Source organism: Arachis ipaensis, chromosome B01, assembly GCF_000816755.2.
Source record: "Arachis ipaensis cultivar K30076 chromosome B01, Araip1.1, whole genome shotgun sequence".
In the NCBI taxonomy this organism is placed as follows: domain Eukaryota; kingdom Viridiplantae; phylum Streptophyta; class Magnoliopsida; order Fabales; family Fabaceae; genus Arachis; species Arachis ipaensis.
Window position 1 is genome coordinate 135,291,330 of NC_029785.2, and position 6,225 is coordinate 135,297,554.

Here is a 6,225-nt window from a genome sequence, read left to right on the forward strand (position 1 = left end):
GACCGAAACCCTGTAGGCCTATTTATATTTGAGCATGGCACCCATTAAACCCTTAAACCCAAATAAAATAGTATCTAAAACCCAAAAGATAATATATCTAAAATCCAAAAAAAGATAATTATCTAAAAAACAAAAAATAATATCCGGTTTTATTCTCATTTAATTCCAAATCAAAAGTAATAATGACTTATTCATTAGTAATAAATGAGATCATCATTATATAAGTCATTTAATTTGAAATAGCATAATTTGTGATTATAATTAATATATGTATTGCCCACAAATAAGTTAGGAAATTAAATAATTTCCTAACAATCTCCCACTTGGACTATACATATATTCTTTCTTGACATAATCACATCTTATAAATTTTATGTGCGCATCTGAATGCTATTTCTCTCATTACTTTAACAATCTGGTCCGTCTCATACATTAGATATGGAATTACCGCAACTTTTATCACATTAAATGCCGTGACTAAACCACGCCAATCACCATCCTAATATACTCAACGACATAGATCAAATTTGGATGAGTAATATGGAAATTACATGCCAAGTGATCTCATGCATGTCTATTTCCAGCTGGTCCAACTTTATTGAGATCAAACACAATACAAATATTGCAAAATGAACATTTCACATAACATGAAATAAACCATCAACTTAATTCTGCAGAAAAATAACTCAATATCTGTCATAGGACATATAGTATAAAATAAACTCCCACTAAACCAAGGCATCACAAATATTGACACCCATCCGAGCAGTGTGCTCATGAAAAACTTTAGGGATCAATCCCTTGGTTAATGGGTCTGCTAGCATATACTCTGTTCCTATATGTTCTATGGAAATCTGTTTTTCTTAACCTTTCTCCTTGACAACTAAGAGCTTGATGTCTATATGCTTCGATTCTGTCAAGCTCTTATTGTTATTGGAGTATAGTACTGCTGACTTATTGTCACAAAATATCTTTAATGGCCTTTCAATGTCATCTACTATATGAAGCTCAGTGACAAAGTTTCGCAACCATATGCCATGAAATCGGAATCAGAGTACCTAATGATCTCCAAATTTTCTGATCTCCGATAAATAAGCATGTAATCCTTTGTTCTCTTTAAATAACGCATTACGCGTTTAACAGCTATCCAATGATCCATGCCCGGATTGCTCAAGTATTTACCCAACACTCCCACTATAAATGATATATCGGGATGTGTGCAGACTTAAGCATACACTAAATTTCCTAGTTCTGATGCATAAAGTTTATCATACATTGCTATCTTCTCAAAATCATTTTTGGGGCATTGCTTGAGACTAAACTTGTCTCTTTTAGCTACGGGTGTGTCCATTGGTCTACAACTTTTCATGCCATATCTACTTAAAATCTTTTTGATATAGTTCTTTTGTGATAATCTAAGAATACCTTGAGAGCGATCTCTTAGTATCTCGATTCCTAATACAAAAGAGGCATCATCAAGATCTTTCATTTCGAATTTGTTCGATAGAAATTTCTTAGTTTCATGCAACAAGCCTATATCTTTACTGGCAAGTAGAATGTCATCAACATGTAAGACCAAAAGGATGTATTTACTCCCACTGAACTTGCGGTATACACACTCATCTATAATGTTTACCTCAAAACCATGAGGTAATGACTTGATGAACTTGTGATACCATTGACGGAAAGCTTGTTTGAGATTATAGATAGATTTTCTCCTTTTTCTATTGAATCTCCTTAATGACACTTCTTGAGGTTGTTGAGCTTGCTATATGGGTTGGGGTTGATGAGGATTCTCATCATTTTCTTGTACTGTAGCAGTATCTCGAGCAACAACAATATTCTCATTGTTCTCTTGTACTGTAACTGGATCTACAGTAGAATTCTTATTTTGCTCTTGTACTATAATGGTATCTTGAACAACAATAGGCACAAGGACCTGATCATTATCAGTTACAGAATCCTCATCAAAAGCAACATTCTTAATATTTCCTTCCCCCCAAACTCAACATCCTCAAGAAATCTCGCATTTTCCGTTTCAAAAAAATAGACCTTGATGCAGGATTGTAAAACTTGTACCCCCGTGAGCGCTCAACGTAACCAACAAAGTAGCAACTAATTGTTCTTGAGTCTAATTTCTTTCATGCGGCCTATAAGGTCACGCCTTAGCTGGACATCTCCAAATATGCAAATGCTTTATACTGGGCCTTTTCCCAGTCCAAATTTCATATGGGGTTTTGTTAACTGCTTTGTTTGGCACCCTATTAAGGATGTACACTGCGGTCTTTAAGGCTTCTCCCCAGAGTAATTCAGGCAAAGAAGAATGACTAATCATACTTCTCACCATGTCCTTAAGAGTTCGGTTACTTCGCTCTACAACACCATTCATGCTAGGTTTGCCTGACATGGTGTATTGCGGAACAATACCACACTCCTCTAGGAAAAGAGCAAAAGGCCCGGGACGTTGCTCACCTGAACCGTCATATCTTCCGTAGTATTCACCACCACGATCAGATTTGACAGTTTTAATTTTCTTTCTAAGTTGAAGTTCAACTTCAGCTTTGAAAGACTTGAAAACATCCAAGGCTTGACACTTTTCATGAATTAAATATAGATACCCATAACGAGAGTAATCATCTATGAACGTAATAAAGTACCGTTGTCCATTCCAAGAGACAGTAAGGAATGGACCACATATATCGGTATGTATCAGTTCTAAGACATCTTTAGCTCTCTCAGCACCTAATTTCCTTTCGTTTGTCCTTTTTCCCTTTATGCACTCAATGCAGACTTCAAAGTCCGCCAAATTTAGGTGTCCAAGAATTCTATCCGACACGAGCCTCTGAATTCTCTATTTAGAGATGTGACCTAGGCGTTTGTGCCATAATGATGCCGAATTCTCATTTAGTTTTCGTTTTGTACCTGTTTGCAATATTTTATTATTATAGGAATTTAAGTTAAGCCTATATAGATTATCCACCAAATGACCAGAGCAAACATTATTCGAATTATAAAAGAGACTGACTTTATTGTCTCCGAATGAACAAAAATAACCTGATTTGTCCAAACGAGAAACAGAAACCAAATTTCGTCTAAATGACGGTACATAAAATGTCTCTAATAAATCCAAGTAAAATCCACTCGTGGAACATAATCTAAAGGTTCCTATAGCTTCAACTGCAACTATATTGCCGTCTGCCACGTAGATGTATCTTTCAGCATCACTTGGCGGTCGGCTCCACAGGCAACCCTGCATAATAACACTTACATGAGTAGTAGTAACAGAATCTACCCACCAAGTATCAACAGGTGCATAACTTAAACTAGCCTCAGAACAAACGAAAGTAAGAATTATACCTTTCTTTACACGCCATGTGGCATATTTGGTACAATCCTTCTTCATGTGTCCCACCTTCTTACAGAAGAAACAGGTTGAAACTTGATCCTGTTTCTTAGCCTTTTTCTGCTGAGAAGGCACATCCGCAGTGGTATTACGCTTTCTTTTATACTGAGAAGATGAAACTATGTGAGCACTTTCAGTCTTATCTTGCTGTAGCCTCTCTTCTTCTTGCACACAGTGAGATATAAGCTCATTTAAGGACCAAGTGTCTTTCAGAGTGTTATAACTCACTTTGAATTGCCCAAAGTGTGCAGGAAGGGAAATCAAAATGAATGCACGAGTAAATCTTCAGATAACTCTAACTTTAGTGCTTTCAATTTTGAAGCAAGATGAGACATTTTCATAATGTACTCCCTTATGTTCCCTTTATCTTTATACCTCATGGAGACAAGTTTGCTCAAAAGGCTACTTGCCTCCGCCTTTTCATTCTTAGTAAAGAATTTTTCAACATCTTTCAGGAACTGTTTGGCATCTTTATCCTCAGTAATTGAGCCCCGAAACGCCTCAGGAATTGAGCGTTTCATGATCATAATGCTCATTCGATTGGATCTCTCCCACTTCTCTATTTTAACCTCATTGAGGTTTTCCGGAGTGGAAGTGGGTTTCTCCTCTCGAAGAGCTATAACTAGATCCATACAACCGAGGACAATCTCCACAGTATCCTTCCAAACTTTAAAGTTTGAACCATTCAGCATAGGAATACTGCTAATTTGCGCAGAAACATTGGTAGCTAAAGCCATAGTTTCTGGATTAGAACAAAAAGAACATGCAGTAAATATTAGTTAATTAATGGGTAAAAATTCATATTGAGATATCCAGTACAACATTAATTTTCAATCTTTGGATAGAAAAATTAACTGTAAGTGATACTCTCATTGCAGTAATCAAATATTGTCAAAATTCATGTCACACATTAAGCCTTTCTTTGGACCGACTTAATGCGCACATGGAAACTTAAACTTCGCAACCTATTTATTACCGCATATATTTTCTATTAATTGGCCAAACAATAACCTTCCTTTGGGCCGATTATTGACCGCATAATTAATAGAAAATAAACAAAAGTGTGCAATGCTTATTATTTGGCCAAACAATAAACTTCCTTTGGGCCGATTATTGTTCGCATAAATAATAAGCATTACTTTATTTTTAATTTGTTACCCAAACATGTATTTATTTTCAATATGTATATGTAATTCGGCCAAATATAGACCTTCCTTTGGGCCGACCAATATTCGCATGAATTACATAACACCATATTCCTAATGTTTTAAATAAATCAATTTTCACAAAAGAGGCTACTTTGGCAGCATAATGTTCAATCAATTTATTTTAAAACCAAATCTTTATAAAATTAGTGGGTATAATAATCCAAATTGTTACTAGTTTCTTTATGTAACAATTAAATAATATTTTCTATTATTCAAATATTATTAATATGTATACATAATTTGGCCAAATATAAACCTCCTTTTAGATCAATTAATATTCGCATAAGTTATATATACATAATAATCTTTATATCCTTTACTCAATTAATAGAATAAATCAATTATCATATCAAATAAAAAAAAATAGATACAGTAAAATATATATATGCGCGGGCAATAATATATATACACGCAATCATATTAAACCCACACCAAAAGATTTAATAAAGCCATACATGTATGCACAGTAACACACCCATAGTAAACGTATGTTTATAAAGAATTACAATACAGAATATTTGCATTAAAAAAAAAAAATCCTGTGTTCGTGCCTCGGTACCATGTATATATTTATATAACGCACACATGCATATATATATATATATATATATCTCCATCGAAAGAATGATACAAAAAAAAACTGATATTTTTGATGACTAAATTATGGATGGCTCTGATACCACTTGTTAGAATAAATTAATTTCAATATCCCAGATCATCTATATTGAATCATCAAAAATATATCATATCATAATGCGGAAGCGTATCTGAATTCATAAACTTGAGCATGGCACCCATTAAACCCTTAAGCCCAAATAAAATAGTATCTAAAACCCAAAAGATAATATATCTAAAATCCAAAAAAAGATAATTATCTAAGGAACAAAAATAATATCCGATTTTATTCTCATTTAATTCCAAATCAAAAATAATAATGACTTATTCATTAGTAATAAATGAGATCATCATTATATAAGTCATTTAATTTAAAACAGTATAATTTGTGATTATAATTAATATATGTATTGCCCACAAATAAGTTAGGAAATTAAATAATTTCCTAACACTTCTTTCTTCTCTTTCACCATTTTTCTTCTTTTTTCCTTTTGCACAGCTTTCCTAGCTCACTGGCTTAGATGTCAAATTTTAACATGATGCGATGAGCACGGAGATGGCAAATTTTAACTGGATTTTTGGTTTTCATGTTAATCTAACTATATACATCTTAGTCATGCTAATAGAATTTTTATAATGGATAGCCAATTAATCATTAACAAGCTCCAACACCCTCCCCCACCAAAAATAAAAAATAAAAATAAAAAAGCACCATTTTTCGGATTTTTATTTTTAATATGGAGGGAGGTATGGGGTGATACAGCATTATGGAAAATAGGGGTGCTTTCTTTGCATGTGGTGTTAGGAGGCTGAAATCAGACCGAGAGATTTAGAGCAAGGAATTCGGACGGTCCAATTAGAGGGGAGCTACAGAAAAATATTTTTTTAATAAAAATCGGAGGGTCCGTTTTGATTTAAAAAAAATAAATAAAAAAAAACTAAAAACGGAGGGTCCGTTTTCATTTAAAGGAAAAATTAAAAAAAATAAAAGTGGTAAAC